General features: G+C 43.4%; 1 protein-coding gene and 1 non-coding gene across 3 annotated transcripts in view; both read right to left on the minus strand.

Moving 5' to 3' along the window:
• Nucleotides 1–25,679, minus strand: part of Ythdc1 (YTH domain containing 1) — a 314,054-nt gene that overhangs the window by 84,478 nt on the left and 203,897 nt on the right. The gene's annotated exons all lie outside the window — the stretch shown is intronic.
• On the minus strand, nt 17,432–17,550 carry LOC145415831 (5S ribosomal RNA). The gene has a single exon (XR_013900138.1). It is a non-coding gene; the product is annotated as a 5S ribosomal RNA (ribosomal RNA).

Consider the following 25,679-nt stretch of genomic DNA (forward strand, 5'->3'; position numbering starts at 1 on the left):
GTGTGTGTGTGTGTGTGTGTGTGTGTGTGTGTGTGTGTGTGTGTGTGTGTGTGTGTGTGTGTGTGTGTGTGTGTGTGTGTGTGTGTGTGTGTGTGTGTGTGTGTGTGTGTGTGTGTGTGTGTGTGTGTGTGTGTGTGTGTGTGTGTGTGTGTGTGTGTGTGTGTGTGTGTGTGTGTGTGTGTGTGTGTGTGTGTGTGTGTGTGTGTGTGTGTGTGTGTGTGTGTGTGTGTGTGTGTGTGTGTGTGTGTGTGTGTGTGTGTGTGTGTGTGTGTGTGTGTGTGTGTGTGTGTGTGTGTGTGTGTGTGTGTGTGTGTGTGTGTGTGTGTGTGTGTGTGTGTGTGTGTGTGTGTGTGTGTGTGTGTGTGTGTGTGTGTGTGTGTGTGTGTGTGTGTGTGTGTGTGTGTGTGTGTGTGTGTGTGTGTGTGTGTGTGTGTGTGTGTGTGTGTGTGTGTGTGTGTGTGTGTGTGTGTGTGTGTGTGTGTGTGCGTGCGTGTGAAAAGGAAGTCTGTATGGGAATGAAAGATAAAAATGGTAGATTGTTAGTGGAGAATGGAGAGAAAGTGAGCAAATGCAGAGAACGCTTCATGGAGCTGTTAAACATAGAGAATGAAAGTAATGAGAGTATAAGTGGCTGGGGGATGACGGGAAGAAGAAGGAGGTGAAAGGGGAGGGAGAGATCAGTAAGATGAAGTTGTGAAAGAAACAAAGTCAAAAGGAGAATGCCCCACAAACTGATGAAGTGTGTGGTGAAATGATGAAGCTTGGGGAGAGAGTAGTAGAATGGATATGGAAGATGTGCACACTGGCCTGGGAGGAGGGTAGTATCCTGGAGAATTGGAAGTCAGGTATAATTATTCCCCAGTACAAAGGAAATGAGGAAAAAGAAGTGTGTGGTAATCATAGGGGCATTGTCTTCTGAGAGTAATAGGAAGAGTATATGGTAGGATACTTACTGACAGAGTTAAAGAAATAACAGAGGAATTAGTTGGAGAAGAACAGGGATATTTTAGGAAGGGAAGAGACTGTGAAGATCAGATATTCATCCCTAGGTCTTTAGTGGTAAGGTGTCTAGAGAAGGGAAGGAATTTGTATGTGGCCTTCATGGATTTGGAGAATGCATATGACAGAATGGATTAACATGGAATGTGGAAAATATTAAGAGGATATGGAGTAAAAGGGAAGTTGTTGAATGCCGTGAAGAGTACGTATGAGGGTGCCAAGGCATGCAGTGCATGTTAGCAAACTGAGTGAATTTTTCTATCTGAATGCTGGATTGAAACAGGATGTGTCATGTCTCCATGGGTGTTCAGTCTATATATGGATGGGGTTATAAAAGAGATACAAGGAAGGGCAGTGGATGTTGGAGCAGCCCTAATGAGAGACAGCAGCATTTGGAAACTTCCTGTACTGTTGCTTGCAGATCATACTGTATTGTTCAGTGAGGACGATGGGGAACAGCAATGCTTGGTGAATGAGTTTGGAAGTGTATAAGAAACGGAATCTAAAGGCGAATGTAGGGAAGAGCAAACTTATGGTCTTCGCGAGAAATTAAGTCACTGAATGTACAGTAAGGCTGGATGATGTGGAAATGGAAAATGTGAGTGCATTTAAGTAATTAGGAAGTGTGATGAGTAAGGATGGAAGTTTGGAGAATGAAGTGCTTGAAAGGGTGCAACAAGGAAGAAACTTTGCTGGTACTTTGAAAGCAGTGATAAGAAATAGGAAAGTGAGCCATCCATCCATCCATCATCCAATCCTACATCGCCCCATGAGGAGCGCAGGAGCCCGAGGCTAGGCAGTTGGTCCCGACGTTGAAGATGAGAGTGAGGAAAGTGAGCATGGAAGGAAAAAAGTTGCTGCATGAGAGTACTGTGATACCAACTCCTTGTATGTAGGTGGGCATGGATCTTTTTGCCAGGACAAGAGTGAGAGCAGTGGAAATGAGTTATCTGAGAGGAGCATGTGGAGTAATATGGAGAGAAAGACTGACCAATGAGGAAGTGAAGGAGCATTGTGGTGTGGATGTGGATGTGATAGGAAAAATATATTATGATGGTTTGGCCATGTGGACACGATGGAGAGCGAGAGAATAATGAGGAGTGTATGTGAGTGAGGTGGAGGTGAGGGAGACGGCAGGGAGGGAGGGGGAGGCCAAGGATGAGATTAAGGGATGGAATGGAGAGGTACATAAGATAGCAGAGTGTGACCTGAAGGAAGAGCAGTGAAATGGTAGGGGACAGGGCAACATGGAGGCAGTTTTTTTGTGGCCACCCCTTACAGGATTAAGGCATCTGGCAACAGACAGACTGATTTTGTTTGCGAACTCTGTGACCTCAAAAATGTAGGATGTGACAGAGCAACATGTGTGCATTAATTTTTGTGTGAAACTCGGGAAACATGCAGCAGAAACTCATAAAATGTTAAAACATGCATTTGGTGACAATGCTTTTGGGGTTACATGAACCTATCTCTATCTATCTATCTATTGCCTGACGCCTCAATCCCGTTTGGGGTGGCCACAAACAAATCGCCTCCAAGTCGCCCTGTCCCCCGCCATTTCACTGCCCTGCTCCCAACTCACACCCCCCTCTCTCATATACCTCTCCACCCCATCCCTCCATCTCATCCTCGGTCTCCCCCTCCCTCTTCCACCCTCCACCTCACTCACATACACTCTCTTTGTCAGTCTTTCACCCTCCATCCTCTCCACATGGCCAAACCACCTCAGTGTGTTCCTCACAACGCTTCCTATCACATCCACATCCACACCACAACGTTCCTTTATATCCTCATTTGTCAGCCTGTCTCTCCACGTGACTCCACAGGCTCCTCTTAAATAACTCATTTCCACTGCTCTCACTCTTGACTTGTGTCCTTCCAACAATGTCCAAGCTTCACTTCCGTACGTTAGAGTTGGTATCACAATACTGTCATGTAGTAACTTTTTTACTTCCATGCTCACTTCCCTGTTTCCTATTACTGCTTTCAAGGAACCAGCAACCTTTCTTCCCTGCTGTACCCTTTCAAGCACTTCACCCTCCAAACCTCCATCCTTACTCATCACACTACCCAAATACTTAAACGTACTCACATTTTCCAATTCCTCACCATCCAACCTCGCTGTACATTCACTGACTTCACCTCTCTCAAAGACCATCACTTTACTCTTCCCTACATTCACCTTTAGGTTCCGTTTCTTACACACTCTCTCAAACTCATCCACCAAGCCTTGCAGCTCCCCTTCGTCTTCACTCAACAACACAGTATCATCTGCAAACAACAGTACAGGGAGTTTCCAAACACTATCCTCTCTCACCAGGGCCACTCCAACATCCACTACCCTACCTTGTACCTCTTTTATTACCCCATCCATGTACAGATTGAACAACCATGGAGACATGACACATCCCTGTTTCAAACCAACTTTCAAAGAGAAAAATTCACTTAGTTCACCATCCACACGCACTGCAGCCTTCGCACCATCGTACATACTCTTCACAGCATTCAACAACTTCCCATCTACTCCATATATTCTTAACACTTTCCACAATCCTTGTCTATCCACCCTGTCATATGCTTTCTCCAAATGACTGGTATAAGCATTTTAAAAATGGACAAATGTCAACAGATGACACGGTATGTTCTGGCTGACCTTACACAAGTTCAACTGCTGGCAATGTGGCCAAAGTTTGTGCAGCCATTCTCAAAAATCGCAGAACGACAATCCACGATGTTTGAGACATTGTTAGCCTATCGTATGGAACTTGCCAATGCATTTTGTCTGGAGATGTAAGGTGAAAACATATAGACAAGCAGTGAACAAAGAATGGATGCTTCGCCATGACATGCACACTGCCCTTGCTGTTCTGCAGTTTTTGGCATTAACCCCTTAACCGCAGGGCGTCACTTTCGAGACGCTTGGGAGCAAGGGATCTTACCGCAGGGCGTCACTTTTGTGATTCTGTGTTATACTGAATTTGCCCGGGCTTTCAAGTGGTGGCTTGTATCATCTATCAGTACTGCCAATGTCCAACACTAGTCAGCACTCCTAATCTCATCTGTACTCCCATCTCATAATAAAAATATACGTAAGAAAGGAAGGGAGAAGCCTAAGTGATTTTTACATTCACCTGGAACTACCTAATTACTGCAGACCACCACACTGTATTCTATGCTAAGTAAATCTTTCCTGGAATTTTCCACTGATTTCATCCATTAAAATAAGCCCTATGACCTATCCTTATACCAAATAATATATACAAAAAAGAAATAAGTGATAGTGCCATACATCTGGAATTGGCTAATTATCACCTGACAACACCTCACTTGCACTCGTTCGCTAATTTTCGCTGTTTATTTCCCCTTGAAATATGGCGTATAATCTATTCTCGTAATAAAAATATATATAAGGAGGGAAGGGAAAAGCCTAAGTGATATTTACATTCACCTGGAACTACCCAAATTTATAATGTATTGTCTAGTTTTCCTGCCAATCATTTCATAGCTATATATTAGCAGCTCTCACGAGGCTGACGTTGGCAGTAATGCACTCTCCCTAGGTAGGCAACCCCGGCCCACCAGTATCAGTTTACTGTCATCTTTCAAGGTGAAAGTACGTCGGATTCGTGCCTGCTAAATTCCGCCGCTTTTTAGTCTCATGCAAAGGGCCCCGTGACCTCTACCCCCTACCAAACCTCATGTGGAAAGAGGTAAAGGGCTGACAAATGATAGAGTGACTACAATCTTTCTGGTGAGTAAAACAGTGCAAGTGGAATTGTAAATAATGTGTAAACAGCAAGTGAAAGCAATGAATGTAAATATAAGTGAACAGTGGAAAATAGTTTTATAAGTTACTGCAAGTGACAGGGCCTAACACAGTGTAAATAAAATATAAATGTAAATAATGTAAATAAAATAGAGAACGTAAAGAGAAATGTAAATGAGTAGTGTTATAAGAATACGAGTATATATACTAGGAGTAATGAAAGTGATAGTTTCACTCTAGCATGTATGAATACTATGAGTTATGAGAGTGAAGGTGAAAGTGACATTCCCTCTCAACGCTAGTATACAGGACGAGAAAGTGAATGCTACGTATTTTACTGAAAGAGAAACTGAATGCCTACAGTGACAATAAACTACTATTACTGAAGGAAACTTATGGATAAAGACTGTAGATATATATGTGTTATACAGTAATAGAAATATAAACTGTGAGTGTTTTTATGAATAATAAATGACAGAACACCAGCGGCGAACGATGTCAAGTGGGAGGGTCATATGCCCTCGTAATTATCATTGCTTTCACAGTGTTTTTTTTTTTTTGGAGTATGGATTCCAAACTATTTGAGAATCATAGAATAGTGTTTCTAATGATAATATCAGGCTGTGGTAATCATATTATGGGTTATCGGGAAGTGTAAAGTGGAGACTTCATTACCCAACTTCAGAGGTCTCCACAAGTCCAATGGTACTCGACGAAGGCTCAACAAACACCCCAGGAGAATGATGAAGGTATGTGTCATAAGCATATGTGATTTTAATATTCTAGGACTAATAACTGATTTTTGGCAAATATTTTTAGAGAGTCTGTCGGAGCGCGAATATGCCCGCGGGAGCCGCAAGTCAAAGCAAAACAAGCCCGCGGATAAGGGGTTAAAAACAAAAAAAATGCTGGTTGTCCCCCACCCCCCACATTTGCCAGATTTGGCCCCCTGTGATTTTTTCCTCTTTCTAAAAATGATAATTCAGCTGAAAGGAATAAGATTTTACTCCACTGAGCTCAAAGTGAAAATTGCAGAATGTCCCAAAGAAGCTGATGCTCCAGGACTTGTAGAACACGTTCCGATCATGGAAAAAGAGCTGAGATCAATGTCTGCATCCCAAAAAGGCTACTATGAATGGGAAGGTGGTGATTTGGGCTTAATGTAACTTTTTTCCCCTTCTTAAGTCAACTTTTGGGAATTTGGGGGTAGCATGTCATATATGGCTAACTGGTATGGTGAAATCCTAAAATTTTCCCTCTGGTGCTCTTGAAAAACTTTTACCCCCACCTGATCATACTTAACATTCATTGTGCTATGCATACAACCGTTAGGCACACCACTGGGCATTAACCCCTTAACCGCGGGGTGTCACTTTCGTGACGCTCGGACGCAATGGATCATACTGCGGGGCATCGCTTTTGTGATTCTGTGTTATTTTGAATTATTCCGGGCGTACAAGTGGTGGCTTGTATCATCTATCATTACTGCCAATGTCCAACACTAGTCAGCACTCCTAATTTCATCTGTACTCCCATCCATTGTTGACAATTTAGCCATTTTTCCCCGTTCCTGACTCCCCTTCCTACCTCCCCTCCATTACCCTGTCCTCTCACCTCCCTGGCCGCACTGCGCTAAAGCAAATTTTCCCCGGAATTACCCACTGATTTCATCCATTGAAATAAGCCGTATGCCCTATTCTTATACAAAATAATATATACCAAAAAGAAATAAGGTAAGTAATAGTGCTATACACCTTGATTTGGCTAATTATCACCTGACAACACCTCATGTGCACTCGTTCGCTAATTTCCCACGGAAATTTCCCCTTTGAAATATGCCGTATAATCTATTCTCGTAAAAAAAATTTATATAAGAAAGGAAGGGAGAAGCCAAAGTGACATTTACATTCACCTGGAACTACCTACTTTTTTCTGTATTTTCGAGATTTCCTACTAATCATTTTTTAGCACGTACTGCTAATGTCCACCAATAGTCCGCACTCCTAATCTCATCTGTACTGCCATCCATTGTTGACAATTTAGCCATTTTCTCCCGTTCTTGACTCCCCTCCCTACCTCCCCTCCAGTACCCTCTCACCCCTCCCTACTTCACCTCCTTTACCCTTTCCTATCGCCTGCCCTGCCGCACTGCGCTAAGCAAATCTCCCCCGGATTTTTCCACAGATTTCATCCATTGAAATAAGCCCTATGCCCTACTTTATATAAAATAATATATACCAAAAAAAAATAAGGTAAGTGATAGTGGTATACACCAGGAATTGGCTAATTATCACCTGACAACACCTCACATGCATTCATTCGCTAAATTCCCACGGTAATTTCCCCTTTGAATTATGCTTTGTAATCTATTTCTGTAATAAAAATATATATCAGAAAGGAAGGGAGAAGCCTAAGTGACATTTACATTCACCTGGAACTACCTATTTCTTTATGTATTGCCGAGATTTCCTACCAATAATTTCTTAGCATGTAAGTTAGCAGCTATCAGCCCCATTGTCACTGTCAACCTTTGCCTTCTCAGATAAGCCATGCCATTTAGTTCCTTGTCCTCCTCTGTGGTCAAAGCATGTCGCACTCGCGCCCCACCATTTCTGCCGCTTCTGCACCCATTGCAAAGGGCCCCGTGACCTCTACACCCAGAAAAACTCGTGGGGGAAGCAGGAAAGGACTAAGTGACTCTGCAGTGGAATGTGAACTAGCCGAATTATCAATGATAATGATGGATAGTGACTATGACCCTTCAGGGGATTCGTGTGATGAGCCGGGTGAGGAAATCGTGATAGAAACTACTAGTATGAGTGCTTCAGTGTCCCAGGTTATCCCTAGCTCCAAGGAATTTGGGAAGGGAATGAAAAGGCGGCGGGTTAGCCCCGGAACAATGGCCCCGCGTGACCCAGCCTGCCATGAGTCCCAAGGTGAATCACCTCCCCGTTCCCCAAGCCCCACTTCACTCATTTCTTCCTCTTCTTCTGCTGAATTTTCTCTGGAGTCTTCGTCGTCGGAGTCACCACCAGCATCAACAGTGAAGGCAGGCCGTAGAGGAAGAGGTAAACCCCTGACCCGAAAAAGTAGAGTTGCCAGTACAGTAAGGGCTGCTAGTGCTGTACGGCAACCCAGGGTCAGTGCGAGTGACCTTGAACCAGATAAATCTGCCTCACAGCCACCCTCCACCCTCACCCACCCTACACCGCCATGACAGGGAATCCTGGACGCCTTCGCGTGGACGGAAGGGTCCGATTTTGTCCTTGAACATCTCCATTTCGACGAGAGTTCCTCAGGAATACAGCCTGCCTTCACTCTTGACGAGGATGCTGAGTGTGTGGACTTCCTTTAGGCCTTCCTCGATGACGAAGTCATGCAGCACATATGTGACGAGACCAACAGGTATGAATCACAACGTGCTGCAAGTGGTACAGGTGCAGCCAAGATGCAACAGTGGTCCATGCTGGGAGTGCAGGAGCTGTATGTGTTCTTCGCCCTCATGCTTCTCATGCCACACTCAAAGTAGCATGAGTTGGAAGAATACTGGTCCATGGACCCCTTACTACCCTCACCCACCTTCAATAAGTACATGGCCAGAGATCACTTCCGGAACATCATGGGAAACCTGCACTTTGCCGACAACGTTGTACCTTCCCAAACCGACCCACTCTGGAAGATCCGGGAGATTCTGAGCAGAATGAAGGATAAGTTTATGACATTCTTCCACCCCTTTCAGAAGGCTGTCACTGACGAATCCTTGGTTTTGTTCAGAGGACGTCTTAGGTTTGTGCAGTACATTCCAAGCAAACACCATCGCTTTTGAATCAAGTTCTTTGTACTGTGCGACTGTAAGACGGGGTACATCCTTGACTTCGTCATTTATTCAGCCAGCAATGTCGATCTTGATAAAACACACCCCCTTGGCTTCTCAGGCTGTGTAGTGAAAGTGCTCCTTGAAAGGTATTTTGGTGGGAATCATGTGCTGTATACAGACAACTATTATACAGCACCAAAACTTGCCAAATACCTTTCAGAGCACGGCATTGGCTCCTGCGGCACTGTCAAGAGTAATCGTGCCCACTTCCCTAAATTCCCAGAGGCAGGAACCTCGCAGTGAGGAGACGTGCACCTACGCAAGTCTGAGAAGATGCTGGCAATACAGTGGCATGACAAGAGGGTCGTGCACATGCTCACCACCGTACACAAGGGGGAAATGACAGACAGTGGGAAGGTCGACCGTAGGACAGGCGATCCTGTGAGGAAACTTGACGCTGTCTTAGACTACAATATCAACATGCGGCTGGTGGACAAATCCGACATGATGATTGGAGAGATCGACTGCCTCAGGAAGAATACTAGGTGGTAGAGTAAAGTTTTTCTGCATCTCATAGATATGACGATGCTGAACGCCTTCATCCTGTATAAGATGAAGGTCAAGCCACCCAAGTCCTTCTCCCTGAGGTTGTTCGCCAGGACTTGTGTTCAGCAGCTGCTTGAAAGATATGGTAGGGTGACAGCAGCAACTCCAAGGCGCCATGCAGTAACACTTCCCAACAGACTTGAGCAGAGGGCATACATGGATCGGCACAGACTGGTGCAAATGCCTGCCACAACCAAGAGGAAGGCTGCGATCCGCAGGTGCCAGGTGTGTGCCAGGTTCCCCTCTGTGTTACCTGCTTCTTTGATTACCACAGCCAGAAGCAGTTCTAAAAGTGCAAGTGGGAAATGAAAATAATGTGTAAATAATGAGTAAATAATGTGTAAATAGCAAGTGAAAGCAATGGACGTACAGTACATATGACTGAACAGTGTAATATAGTTTTATGTTACTGCAAGTGACAGTGAATAACATAGTGTAAGTAAAATGGAAATGTAAATATTGAAAATACAATAGAAAATGTAAATAGAAATGTAAATAATTAGTAATATAAGAATATGAGTACAAATACTTGAAGTTATAACAGTGAAAGTGAATTCGTGGCTCTCTACATATTTTACTGAATGAAAAATTGAATGACTTCAGTGACAATAAACTAATACTACTGAAGGAAACTTATGGATAAAGACTGCAGACATATATAAGTGTTATATAGTAATAGAAATATAAAGTGTGAGGGGTTTTATGAATAATAAATGACAAAATACCAACAGTGAACTAGCGCAAGTGGGAAGGTCATACGCGCTCGTAATTTTCATTGCTTTCACAGTGTTTTTTTTTTGGAGTATGGATCCCAAACTACTTGATAATCATAGAATAGTGTTTCAAGTGATAATATCTGGCTGTGGTAATCATATTACGGGTTGTCGGGAAGTGTAAAGTGGAGACTTCGTTACCCAACTTCAGAGGTCTCCACAAGTCCTACGGTAATCGACGAAGGCTCAACAAACATCCCAGGAGAACGCTGAAGGTATGTGCCATATGCATATGTAATTTTAATATTCTAGGACTAATAACTGATTTTTAGCTAATATTTTTTGAGAGTCTGTAGCAGCCCGAATATGCCCGCAGGACACGCAAAACATAGCAAAACAAGCCCGCAGTGGGGGGGGGGGGGGAGTGTTAACTAGAATGTGCAAAGTGGTAAACAAGTGGTGATCATGTATCATGATGGGATACAGCAACGTTTGGGCATTGGGAAAGAGGGGATCTGAGGCTACAGGGAATGAGCAATGCCTCTACATTCTCTGGGGCAGAGACTAGGCCTGGAACCCCTCAAAGTTGCTCCCCCAATCGTCATCACTAGCAGATTGTGGCGATAGGGTACTGAAGAGATGCTGGACTTGGTAGACTTAGACGGCAGGGCAGGTATCAAGGTTGGGGCTTGGACAAGGTAAACAGTGGTGAGGGTTTGGGACAACTCTTAATTTTCTTCACCAGCTACTCCTTCTATTCCCATAAGATGCAGTCAATTTCACTATGGAAGGAGTGCAGCTTATCTGTGTTGTGCATCACCATCATTTGGGCATCTCTGAGCTAATCAATGATTTCCAACACCTGGTCAGCTGTTGACAAGTGGGCCTCACACCATGCCTCCCCCCCACCCCTTTTTTTTACATACAAGGAAGAAGGAACTAAAGGCCAGGAGCCCACAAAATGGTTCCTCCATGAAAAAACAAAAGCAAGATAACAGAGAGCCAAATTCAAGATCCATTCATCTCGAGATGCCTGGACACAATGCGTTTGAAAGACTGGAGATCATATGCAGTACTGGAGGAAGTATAGACAGAGGAAGACATATCCAAAGCTGACCTGTTGCATGAAGGACTGGGAATAATGATTAACTCTTGCATTAGAGAGTTGGACAGAAAACTGATGAGAGTTTGTTTCTAAACAGGCCGTAGCAGTGGTAGAGGGATGCAAGCAGGCAGTTCAGAGGAGCAGAGACCACTGTCACAGCAATAGAAAAGAGATAAAGATGCAACAGTGTGGCAAAGAGAGAAGGCTGATGGAAGCCAGTAAGAGAAGGAGAGTTAATTAGACAAAAAGCCCTTGACTCCACCTTGTTGAGAAGAGCTGTATGTGGCAGGCCTCCCCATATGTAAGAGTTGTACTCTACATAAGGGCAAATAAAACCCGTGTATAAAGTACAACTGTGCAGGATAAAGAAGGCACGGAGTTGGCTTAGCACACCTAATCTCTTGGAAGCAGATTTTACAAGAGAGGTAATACGATCTTTCCAGGTTAAATCCCGAGAGAATGAAACCCCAAGTACAGTGGACTCTCAAATTTCGATGGGCATAGGTCCCTAAAAATCACTGCGAAATTCAAATAATCAAAATTTAAACTGAACTTCTTATGGGAAAAATTAGTTCATGTCCGGGGCCTCCGAACCTAACTACCTAAAATCATGATTTTTTGCCCACACCCCCGGTAAACTTTATGAACTATAATTGTGGTTAAGTAACTATAGTTCTGCATTGTATTGCCATACTGTCAGCAAGTGTATACTTGGTGTATATCTGCCTTTTCCTGTATTGCCATTTCTCCTTTGGCTGTGAAGATTTAGAGGTGCCAGGCTGCTCTTGTCCATTGCCACTGCTACCCGAAGAACCACTCTTGCTTACCATCTTGAAACAGGTATGCTGCGACGAAAATACAAAGAAAATACATACAACTAAATTGCAGTGAAATGCATGTCCACACATGGAAGGTACAGGCTGAAAGAGCAGCACTTGGCTGTAGAGGGCTGGCTGCTGGCAGGACAGTCTCAAGATGGCCGCTGACAAAAGAACATCACCTTGCACACTACTTGTTGTTGCTGGTGCCTACTCCCATCTGGATGCTCTTGTCATTAAACAACATGACTTTTTTTTTTTTTTTTTTTTTTCTCAGTCTCTATTGTTCATTTCTATGTTGCTCCTTATATTCATAATTACTGTACTTCTCTTCGTTTCAGTACTCTGCCTACTGTATTTGCTACCACCTGTAATTCATTTGGTTTTCGTATTTCGATTATTGATTCTTTTCCTTTAATTTCTCTTGTTATATCTTCGAGTTATTAAAGTACTGATTAATTAATAATAAGTATATTTATAGAATGACGGGGAATCGTTCAGGATGCGAATTGTCCTGACAGGAAATCTTCCATGTTTTGACGGGGAATTATCTGACGGTGAATTGACTTGACGGTGAATTGTCTCAGAACCAAATCATCGTATGCTTCACATATGAATAAATGATGTTGATTTTCATTCTCTTCTTGACACGTCACATACAATATTAGGTTAGGCTCATGCTTTTTCTTATACTTTTCCTTCACTTCTAGCATTTTGGTTCGCATCAAAATATTATCTTTGCTTGTTTTGGTTGGAGTCTGGCCCTGAAAGCATCGAAATACGCGACTTTGCATCGAAAGGTAAGGTAGGCAGACCACTCCAAAATGCATCGAAAGTTGATTCGTCAAATTCTAAACTGTCAAAATTCGAGAATCCATTGTATGTTTAAAGATGATGCAGGATTAAGTTGTATATTGTTAAAAATTAGAGGATACTCCTGCAGAAGGTTTCTGACGCATTAAAAACAACAAGATTACTTTTAGCCAAGTCAGACATTAGGTGTGCAATTGCCTCGTCCCTTGTTTGTTGAAGTAACTGCAGAGATGGACACTGCAGGAAACGAACGCAAAGGTGAAGGGTGGAGTCATCAGCATATGAGTGGATAGGGTTAGATGTACAGCTTAGGTCACTGATGAATGAAAGGAAGAGAGCTGCTGATGGGACAGAGCCCTGGGGAACACCACTACTGATAGATCTAGGAAAAGAACAGTGGCCATCTACAACAGCAGCCATAAATGACCAGAAGGGAACTAGAGATGAAGCCACAGATAGAAGGACAGACACCGTAAGAGGGCAGTTTGGAAATTAATGATTTATGCCAGACTCAGCCAAAAGCCTTTGAGACGTCAAGTGCAATGGCAAACCTTTTGCCAAAGTCCCAAAAGGTGGATGACCAGGAGTCAGAAAGGTAGGTGAGAAGATTGCCAGTGAAGCGTCCCCAGTGGAACCCATACTGACGATCCGAAAGAAGGTTGTGATAGGAAAGATGCTTTTAAAAAAATTTTTCTTAAGAACAGATTCAAAAACTTTTGAAAAACTGGATGTTAATGCAACAAGGTGATAGTTAGAGGGATGGGATTGGTCGCATTTCTTTGGGACAGGCTGAATAAGAGAAAACTTCCAACAAGAAAGAATAATACAAGGTGACAGGCAAAGGCGAAAGAGTTTACTTAGGCAGCGTGTAATCACAGAAGCACAGTTCATGAGGACAACAGGAGGGAACCCATCAGGCCCATTTGCCTAATTAGTACTAAGGCCAGTGATGGCAGAAAATACATCAGTAGAAGAACTTTTAATGTCAGCCAACAGGAAGTCAGAGGGGGGAAATGATGGCGGAACAGCACCGTAATCATCTAAGGTAGAATTGGAGGAGAAGTCTGACCGAAGAGTTCTGCTTTATACATCCATCATCCAATCCTATGTTGCCTAGTGAGGAGTGTGGGAGCCCAGGGCTAGGCAAGTTCGTCCTGACATTTAAGATGAGAGTGACCAGCCTCACCCAACCCTGAGTGGCATTACATGAGCATTAAACCCCAACCACCCCTTAGATATAAACCTGCACTGGCCCAATCCGATTGGAGCACCTTAATTACCCACTAAACCACTAGGCACCATAATTTGGTTTTATAGTTACCACCCAGAGTAGTAAATGGTTTCTCAGTGTACAGGAAACCATTTGGCTTGTCACTTAGTGTAAAATTGCCCATAGGCAGAAGGAAGTGGAAAGAATGAATGAAAGACAGAAGAGGGAGTGTAAAGTCACCTGTGGACAGGAGGAGGAGGAAAGAATGAAGGAAAGAAAGACAGAAGAGGATGGAAGGACAAGAGGAAAGGGCAGACATCCAAAGTAGCACTACATTGAGCGAGTGGATGGTGAGCACCCCCACCTACCTACAGCGCCATCAGAGTGGAAAAGAGGAGGAAAGGATGATGAGGAAAAGTTGTTAGAAAGGTTTTTGGCATAGTGCCAGAAGGAGAGGGAAGAATTTAGGCTAGAGAGTTAAGAGCATTTAGTATGAATGCAATTATTATCAGAGCAAAGAACAGACATTGCATGATTCAAGGCAGAAACATAAAATGAGATGAGATTCAGGGGTGAGTTGGTTCTGGTATCTTTTGTAGGCCTTCCCCTTGTTGTGGACAGCATTAGAACAAGCACCCCCCCCCCCATTAGTCATAGGATACGAGAATGGAATGTATGCATCCGTGCCCAAGAAAATAACTTCCGTAACGAACAAGGCACACTTAGATGGCTTTCAGCAATGGAAGGAGTAAGCTATCCATGGAAAATCAAAGAATTACTGCCTGAGGGCCCCTCAATTTGCAGCTCCAGTGCCATAATCGTCACATCTTGGGAGGGTCCACAGGCCTTACTGGAGTGATAGGATAGGGTAAGGCAATAAGATTGTGATCCAAGGAGCCCAACAGAGAGGAATGATTAACAGCATAAGCAGAAGGATTAGTTATAAGGAAGAGGTCAAGTAATGTTGGAACTCTCTCCAAGGCAATCAGGTAGGGTGCTATACAAGCAGCTCTAGGTCATCATGGTTTCGATATGTAGGCGTGTTGTAGGCGTGTTCACTAGGCTGATCAGTGAAAGGAGAGGAGAGCTAAAAATGGTGAGGAACATTGAAATTTCCTAGAATGGAGATTTCAGAGAAAACAGAAAGTGACAGAATGTGTTCCATCTTAGAAGTATGACAGTCAAAGAATTTTTCATGGTCTGTAGAATTAGGGGACAAGTAAGCAGCACAGATATATTTAGTTAGAGAATGACAGGAAAGCTTTAGCCAGAGAGTAGTGAATTCAGATGATTCAAGTTCAAGAACACAAGAGCAAGATGTGTTGTTGCATACATATACACAAGAGCCACCTTTGGCTTTGAAACATGCATATAGAAAGCTGGAGGATACAGAGAAGGGTTTGTTATCAATCGTCTCAGGCAGCTGAGTCTCAGTGAGGAAGAGAAGGTGAGGTTTAGAGGACGAGAGGTGGTGCTCAGAAGAGAAAGTTAAAGAAAAGGCCATGAATGTTGAAGAAATGAAGTGAATCAGACAGTGTTTCCTTTCATCTCACTTGGTCGTCACTGGGAGAGGGGCAGATGGTAGGGTCTTTGATGGTCCCCCCCTCCCAGGGGACAATGAGGCTTGGTGAATTGATGCCATATCTACACTCAATTCTCGTAAATTGTGGCAATTTGGGTCTGGACGACTGCCGTGATTTACGAATTCCGTGATTTATGAATAATAACTCTTTATGTGAAAAATTAATTTGGGTCTGGACTTTGGCCAACCTGCTCCCACAGCACCCTACCTACATCTATCTAGGCACCATCAAACACAAACATACAAATTTAGGAATATTCAGTGCATGTATCAAATAGAAATAAGCAATGTTCAGGGATCTCACCTTAATCCTATGACGAAATTGCTTAAGTGAATGGAGTGGGGTGGTGTTGGGAAGAACTTAGAACCTCTCAGCATTCGTTCTTCCCAAACTCTTTTGCCAGCTTTGAAAACTTCTCTCTCTTCTCAACACGACGAATGTGCTCCAAACGTTGCCTGTACAATAACGGCAGCACCTTCTCGACACCATGCTGCTTAGAGCGCTTCATCGGGGGGTCAGGAGGGGCTATGGCAGGTAGAAGGCGGGGGAAAGTTGCACAACAAAAGCAGGTAACTCTCGTACTCCACGGCGACAGTCTGTAGTGAGCGGACTGGCGGGACAAGAACAACAACAACATGGATGCATTAGTATGCAAACTTGCCAACAGGGACACGTGGTGATTGGTTGTTGGGTTGCAATTTTCAGTTTGAATGCCACGGTTTACAGTTCTCCTCGGAAAAGGCCCACTTCGGTGCCTAGGTCCGCGATTTTTGTGACTTAACAGTGATTTAAGGTTGCCAGCAGTCTGACAGCCACTTAGCCACAATTTACAAATCCGTGCTTTATGAACACGCAATTCAGGAGGATTGAATGTAGTTAAATTTTGAATACGAAGTGCAGTGTGTAATGTGCATTTAGTTTGGTGTTGACAATTAGAGGAACTTGTACTGGAGAGCATGCTGGCCTATTCTCTGTGTTGCTGAAGCTATGAAAAAGTTCAGCAAAGGGGAATGGTCAGAAGCTAGTCCTGTGGGCTGATGAAACAGGAGCTCCAGCTCTCTGTCATCAGCTTTTCATCCACCTTGAGAGTACCATCTTGCTTGGCTGCTGCTGGTGCCTGCTATGTGGCCATAGGTGCCAGAGGCTCCTCCTCAGTAACCTCTTCAATAAGAACATCAATTATCATTTTGGGAACAGTGTCGATAATGTGAAGGATGTGGTCACAAGTGATGGCATCAAATACCTTCCCCCCCATCACTTCCTGGGACATCTCTGCTGTTGCCTACACAGCAGAATGAAAATAAGGCAGTAGCTTTTGCCACTCATGCAGAACAGCCTCCTTGTTAACGTTGTCCCAAATGGTAACAATTTTGAAATTGAATCCTTATTTGAAACGCCTTCCAAAACTGTTTTATTGTCGTTGCTTGAGGATTTGTTGTTGGAGGTGTTGGTAAGTCAATCTCAAGATCTGCCTTGTCCTCAGATGCCATTGCTGCCACCTCTGTCCCCCAGTCAGTCACCTCTCTCATTGCTGCATAGGTGCAGGTTGCAATGACCTCCTGGTCAAGAAGTTGAACAACACTAGTGGTGCTGGGTGGCAGGAAAACAACCTCAATGGCTGGGTGATGGCCCAGACAACTGTCCATAACTAAGACCACTTTATAAGAGATTTCTCTCTGCACTGCCTCTAGACTAAGACAAAAATCATATAAAATCATTTCAGCCCACACAACATCACCCATCTCTTGGAATTATGCATCCAAAAAACACCTAACCATTCCATATTTTCATGCTGCAATGCTCCTGGCCATGCAAACTTACAAATCAACAAAGGCTTTACAGTACCTTACATTCACCTGCAGGATTACATCATTCATTTTTTCATTCATTGCCAGACGCCATGTATCCCAAACGGGATGGCCAAGGGCTTAGAGTTAATTGTTTTACAGGGAGGGGCACTAATCCTCCACCAACCCTACTTGACACGTAGGGAGAATGTTATGCCAACAGCATCTGGTGTTCCCAGGCGGTCACCCATCCAAGTACTAACCAGACCCAACGTTGCTTAACTTCGCTGATCGGACGGAAAGCGGTGTACTCAACGTGGTATGGCCGTTAACCTTTGTTATCACTCTGCTCCATGGATTCCCCTTCGCCCCCCGTATACTGTACTGTACTACTATAGTTTCAAATAGACCACAGGTACCAGTCCTAAAACTGAATTTTGGTGGATTGCCATCCTGCTAACCGAAGAGGTGTTGAAACCTGAATGGGAGACTTTGCCCCACAGACTCCCCTGCGATTATAACCTACCCCACACCATGCAAACTAAAATGCACATTAACCCCTAAAAGACGGCCATCAGAATGTTTTGACATTCACTCAGGACGGGCATAACTGACGGGTGCGACATAGTGCAGGGTTTGTGGGGGAGGATGGTTGGGGGGTGGGCATTTTGTGTGGTGGGATGAGGGGAGGTGGTTGGGGGGATGGGGTGGGGGTGAGGGGCCTTGGTGCAGGAAGGGTGTCGGGTATGGGTGAAGGGTGAGGGTGGTCTTGGGGGGTGGGGGAGGGTGGGGGTTGAGTGGTAGGGGGTGGGGGGTTATGATTGGAAGGGTAGGGGGTGGAGGGTGGTTTGGGGGATAGTGGGGTATTAAGGGGTGGTGAGGGGGGGATGGATGGTGGTAGGGGATGTGAGGGGTTAGGGGTTGGCGGTTGGGGGAGTGGGGGGTTGGAGGGTGGGGGATGGGGAGTGGGGGGTTGGAGGGTGGGGGATGGGGTGTGGGGTGTGTGGGGGAATGAGGTTGGGGATGGGATGAGGGGTGATGTGGTGGTGGGGGCTGGGGGTGGGGGCAGGGGTGAAAGGTGGTTGGGGGCAGTGGGGGAATAGGGGGTGGGGGCGTGGTAGTAGGGGGTGGGGGGTGGGGGCATGACCGCATATGCAGACACATGTCTTTTTGGCCCTAGCACCCTTGGACAGCATATGCGGACACTTGTTTTTTACAGGTTAAGTAAATCTTGCGACAACAGTACAGTATTGTGCATTAGGAGAGTTCATTAATCATGGAACATTCAGTAACCATTACATGACCATGGGATGGAGATGATGGATGCCATCATAAAGCAAATCTTAGTACAGTATACATCAGACAAGACATCCACTAAAATACAATACAGGGAGTCACCGATATACGAAACCCCAATACAATAATCCCTATACAAACCGGACGCCCACTTTCCGGACACCCCACTTACCAGACATTGTGGACCTGGACCTTCAGATCCCAAAAATGGCCAAAAAAAGAAAAAAATACCCCCAATAAACAATTTCTTCCCCTCCCATAATTTGAAATTGCCGCACAGCGCCAAACAGCTGTTTACACCATGGCCCCTTCACCCCTTCCATCCTCCCTCCTCCCCTGTCAGGTTGCCATTTGGTATTTTTCATTACCAAATGTGGGCCAATTTGGTAATGAAAAATTCATTTGGTAATGAATCAGAATAATGCATTACCAAATGGATTATTCACATGTATGAGGATACACAGGATGAAGATGGTGCATTGTGTGCTCTCTCTGATTAATTTGCTGGCCTACATAGAGTGAAAATAATCAACATGCTGTTAATTATAAGGAGAGTGATTACATGTATTTCCACTTGTATGTATAATTAGCAAAGAATAAATGCTAGCTTCACGAATTTGGTAATGAAAAGTTAAAATTGGCAATGAAAATTGAGGAGTTTGGTAATGTGGCTGTTGCGATCTGGCAACTCTGTTTCCCCGTCACCAACACTCAACAGTTACTGCTTAACTTCAATCGCGAGTGGATGCTTATCGCAGTGGATGCCACACATGTTCGTTTTTTTGTGAATAAACAGTGAATAAACTGCAATACCTCGCCAGTAGACCACATGGGAATTTACAGTGTTGTGCAGTGTTAAGAAATTAGAATTTAGAGTGCAAAGGATTAACTGTGGATTGCAAACTGGTGGTTGAAACTGGGGTGGTGCAATTAACAATGTGCAGTGTTAAACAATAATAACTCACAGTGCAAAGAATTACTGTAAGTGCAGCACAACGCTGGATTACTGTACGTGCTTCAAGAGCATTTTCACCGATGCCAAAATTACCTTCTTTTTACTCGTTTGTTTTTCCTTCCACTGTTCTGTTGTTAAAAAAAAATAAAAAAAATAAAAAAGTGAAACTGCAAGAAATCAACTTTTTCCACACTGACATAGCGAGCCATGATACACTATGTGGTACTTCTTCAAGCTGTACTGTACAAAATCTTCCTACCTTTATACTTATATCCACAGCCCAAAGACAGTCTTTCACCATTTCTTCCCATCTTTTCCTAAGATGGCTTCAATTTCTATTTCCATTCACATTACTATTCATACATCTCTGCACACAACTATTTCCTCACATCCTCTCTAATGTCATACGTACCTCAGCCAAACACTATGCAAGAATATGCTAAATCTTTCAATACCCTATTCTTCTTAACTTTGCACTGGGCAACCAATTTTTTCATGGACATAACATATCCATCTAACATAACAATTATCCTATGATATAAATACAGTACCCTCGCGTCCAACACACATTTGTCCAGCACGATTCACGTCCAGCACGGAGAGCAAAAAATTAGTACGATTTAATACAATTTAATTACTGTAACATGGGTGCATTAGCATAACAAGCAAGGAGCTCCAAGAAGTGGGCAAAATCCACAAAGTTCGCCTCTAGCACGATCACCCCTGGTCCAACACAGTCATACTGGACGTTCCGGTGATGCTGACAGCCAATCAAAACTTCTGATCAAGTTGCCTCCCCCACCCGCTATTGTGACGTGATCGTGATGTCGCCCAATCAAAAATGCTTCTACTCTCACATGATGCTTTGTTTAAATCTCTCCCGCCACAGTGCCACTCAGTCGCCTAATTCGCAATGGAAGGTGCTTTTTTCTCGCTGCATTTTCTGCCCTTGCTACAGCATTTTATCCTGCTCACGATGCCTAGGAAGCCTTCTGAGAACCCCAAGAAGCGGCGGCACCTCTCTCAGGCTAAGCTAGAAATCATCGAGAGGAAGAAGAAAAGGGAGAGGAAAGTGGACATCGCCAAGGACTACGGCTTGAATGAAGCCAGCATGAGGACCATAATAAAAAACCAAGACAAGATCCTAGCAGCAGTGAAGGCTTACAGAGTGCTAGGACAGGCAGAAACAGGACCTTCCATGGATGTGGATGAGGATAGTGATTCTGAGTGTGATTTTGCAGGATTTATGAGGGAGGTTCAGGAGGAGTAGCAGCCATTACCCGCTAGTGACGCCAGCAGCCATCCTCCGGGGACTCAGTAGGACTACCTACAGCCTTGGATACCACCTTCCATTCCCAGCAAGCCTACCAACACTATCCTAAATGGTTAGTTATCATTCATAGTATAGCACCATTTATTATAATTACAGTAATACCAATATATGTAAAGGTATATGGTAGGTATTTAGGGTAACTTTTCCTAGGGTTGCTGACATAGTTCATTTTTCCCCATAAGCTCTGTTGTTTGTCCAACACGTTTTTGGTCCAACACGGGACCTGTGCATGATAATATTACCGTGTTGGACGTGAGGATTACAACTAATCAATAATGTAAGGCACTCTTTGGAGATCTTGTACCCATGCACTGAACTTTCCTCTTTGTCAGGAAGGTGGAAGAAGGAAGACATTTCCAGTTTCATCCATACTGAATACCTGATTTAATTTGTAACCACCAACCTCTACCACCTTCTTAAAAGGAGGAAGGGAAAGCCTTGGCCACAACCACATCTGCAGCCCCCACCTTGCCACACACCAGTGCATGGTGCAGTTCTTTGTGCTCATGAATCTTGCAATCCAGCCCTTAATAGCAGGGACAGTGGAGGATTCTGAACTCTCATCACCTGAGCAATATTTCTGCAAATTTCAACAGACTTTTGACGAATAATATTACTGCCCACTGCCATATTCACTTCCCTCTGAGCACAGATGAACTAAAAATGCACTTTCTCTTTTCATTAACACACAATTTCTCATGCAGGAATGCCTTTCCGCGTCGTCATCGCCTCCCAGATGGACTCTATCTTTTCAAGGAAATTTCACACTGTGCACACTGTCGACTCACTTATGTTAATGTGCTTTGCAATGTCAACTACACACTCCTTAGTGCTGAGCCCACAGACAATTTTTCTTTCCCCCTTGAGAGACAAGGGCACATGTTGAGGCCTCTCACTGGCACCACTGGTGGGCATGGTAGAGGACTGGGAAGCCATAACAGATCAAACAGCACTGACAGCATGATACTAAGACTGAACGAGATTTAAACATGAGCAGGGACCCCAGAGATCAAGATTGGTTTGCAGAGACAATGGGGAGAGGATAGAAAGAGGGAAAAGGATGCAGAGTACACATCCATGGCGGCCATGTTGGTCTACATCACTGCGTAGGACCTTAAAATGTTACAATATTGCTGTTTTGAGACAATTCTGAGATTTTCCCATGCAACCCCCCCCCCCATCATCCACTCACTTGATGTGCTGCCTGCTTCTTCCTTCACCTTTATCACTCATTTCCTGTATCTGTCCTCTCTCTTCCTGTTTCTCCTAACTTTTCTGTCACTTTTTATTATTTTTCTTTCCTTTTCAGGGGGCTTTACATTAAGCAACAAGCTAACTAGTTTCCTGTAAGTCAGAAAACCATTTACAATACTTGGTGATAGCTAACCATATAACCAACCCATACATGTTCCCTACATGTCAGCAGAAGGGTTGGCGGAGAGTTAGTGCTCCTCCCCATTTAACAACTAACTCAAAGACAAACAACCACCCTTTACAGGATTATGGTGTCTGGCAACAGATTGATAGATAGACCCCCCCCCTCTTTTTTAATTAACTCAAAGACAACCGACCACCCTTTACAGGATTAGATGGACAGAACCCCCTCCCCCCTTTTTGTCACAAACTCAATGACAAATAACCATCCCTTTTGGGCTTACAGTGTCTTATTGTAGATAGATAAATAGAACCCCTCCCCCCCTTTTTTATTCACATTTGCTGAGCCAGGTCAAGGTTTATCTTTCTGAGCAAAACATGTTTAGTGCAAACTGGACCCACATACACTGTTGGCCTACCGTATTCCCTATCTCCACCCCGTTTTTGGTCCACCAAAAAGCTTCTTTTCTCTACTATTACTGCAATACATCACCATCCACATTCCACCACCAACACTTTATGCCTTGGTGATCTCTTGTTCTGCCAAGTTAGATTAGTGGCTTTCAGGAGATTCTCATTTAAAGCATCATTCTATTCAGTTAGACTACAGCCACAATACGTTTACCTTGACACCCTTCTACACATATTTGAACACAATGTACCCCAAGCCCTGGTTCTTCAATTTCCACACTCTTCCAAGTAAATAAGTAATTTCTTTTCCCTCACACTTTCTCAGCAACACACAAATAGTACAAGCTATCTCTGCTGGCATACACATTCCTTATCAGCAATAACTTTAACATCCCTAACTAGCTTTTAATCTATGATCCTGATGAGCAGTCTGGCTACAGGCATCCCAAGACTCATTTCTTATCAGTCTACTTTCTGTTTTCTTAAATGAGGTATTACAAGCTCATATGTTCTATTCTTCCTCAAACTCAAGCATTCTCTCTCTATATATATTCCTGGTTCTATAACCCCCACCCATGATTGGATCTTGGATTTGGCTCTCTCTTGTATTTTGTTTTTTTCTTGGAAGGAACAGCTTGCAGCCTCATGGCCTTTGGTTCCTTCTTCCTAGCAAAAAAAAAAAAAAAAAAAAAAAGGTACCCATCTCGTCCTCAGGTCTCTGCTCCCACATGTACATTCAAATCACAGTCCAGTTCCAACATGCACCACATAATCCTAACATATATCTTTAGGTCCATCATATAATCCAACCTGTTGGGATATATTATGACATCACTTAAAGCACTTTCTTCCCAACCAGAATTTTCAAAATTATATTTCTATCAATTACCCTTAATCACATTCATCACACTTTCAACCTACCTCTCACTAAACAACAACTCCACTCCCCCAAAACCATCATCCTTTCCTTTCCCATAGAGCTTTACCAATTATTCTTGGCAATAACCATCCAACCTTACCATTCCCTCTAGCACGTTTTCTGCACACAGCACACATCCACTCTCTTTCTACACATTGCTGCAACAACCTCTCCCCTCATAGTCCCCACATTAAAACTAGCTAACCAAAGCCTATAGCATGAATTATGTCCTTTGAGCTAGCTTTTTTCTATATTAATGACTTTCATCTCAACTTAAATGTGGGCAGTAACTGTTACGTACACTGATAAACTAACATCTTTTATACTGTTCTTAACTTTCTAGGAATAAAATGACTACCCTATACTGTACAGTATATATCTACTACCCCACTGCCACCACCACCACCATCATGACCTCTTTTTTTTGGATTGAGAGCAAGAGCATACCCAACAGAGGGAGAATTATCAACAGCATGCCCAATTAAAGATGCCACACACTTATTCACTCACCATTCAAGCCTCCTGAGTACTGACTCATCTTGTCCACACTTTCTGTACTATAGATGTTTCACGTTACCTATCAGTTTAAGCCAATCTGACAATTATCATGTCACTGGGTAAAAATATGGGTACTAAACCTATGTCAGACTTCTTTGTACTGTACAGCAATCTTCTGACCAGCTCAATCCCTTGTCAATTCCCTAGCCTCATCAACCTCCATACCTCATTTTTTTACAAATTAATGCACTGTATCTATCCATCTTCTTGGCCTACCACAACTCATACCAACTTCAAACTCACTAACATACTGTACTCCCTATTCATCATCCTATTCACACTTATTCTCTCCTCACATCCATACCATCCAAACACATAATCTGATTCTAGATCCACAGACTTCCTTACTCCACATCTTTCACAAATCATATTACTCCTTATCCTACCCACTCCCTGCACTTGATACGCATGCCTCTATAACCCCATATCCATGGAGCTTTCTCCTGACTTTTTCATTTTCATGACACATCAAAGTCTTACTCTGTTAATGTGGGCTCTAATATCCCTTCAAAAAAGGTTCCTTCAGCCAACACACTCAGACCTCTATTTTGTATTAAGCCCTTCATAACACCAGCAACTTTTTCCACCTGTCCTAATCTACTTTCTATTTCCTTTACACATTTCTCTTTTTCCTTTATCACTGCACCTTGATAAACTCCCTCACCAATTCAAGTCTTGCTATATTCACAACAATGCCACACTGAAAGTCACTTTCTCAAAAACCATTAGTCTGTTCTTAACCACATTTACTTTCAAAGCATAACATTCACACATGCACAAAATTCTGCATCAGTCTACCATACTCTTCCTCATGATGAGCAAGCAACACAGCATCATCTACAGACATCAAATATGACATACTCCACTCTTCACTAATCTTCATCCTCATTCCTCTCTCCATAACTTGAGCTTTTACCTGTCTCAATGTCAGGACTGTATAATATCTTAATACATAATAACCAGCAACATACATAATATAGTCTAGAGATTAGGTCAATGTCAAACCTAGGGGCCAAAGGAAGTGACTTTAGCACCTCTCTAGAATGAACACACCAGCACAATAGCCCACAAACAGCGCCTCGTGACCATACATACACATACACACACACAGGCTTCTAGAACAACAGTATAGCACACGTGACATGACCCCTACTAAACGAGAATGTAGGAATCAGACCTCAGAAAGGGGCTAGCCACACAAACAGCAGGCAGTGGAGAGATCAAATAAGAAGAGGGGTCCGACTAGACTTAGCTAGTAAATTAAGTCCCTGTATAATACATACGCTGCTCAACTTACACTTTCTTTGAAGATAATAAATCAAGATCAACTCCCTGTATTCATCTTTAACTCCTCCTGCTCTTCAATTACCAAAATAACTTTAACCAAGACTCAAGACTCACTAATTGCAAGACTAAAGAGTTACATATATATAAATGGTGGCTACGAAGTTCCAACATCAAAACCCCATCCATATACACTAGTAGCCATGGGGACATCTCACAATCTTGTCTAACTCCAAAAATGGTGTTATATCTTTCATTTACATGCCAAAATACACCTACATAAGCTCCATTACTATCATAAACACTTAACGGCATTCGGCATTCAGCACACT

Source organism: Coenobita brevimanus, chromosome 103, assembly GCF_032717465.1.
Source record: "Coenobita brevimanus isolate Jiangsu-jjx chromosome 103, ASM3271746v2, whole genome shotgun sequence".
Taxonomy (NCBI): domain Eukaryota; kingdom Metazoa; phylum Arthropoda; class Malacostraca; order Decapoda; family Coenobitidae; genus Coenobita; species Coenobita brevimanus.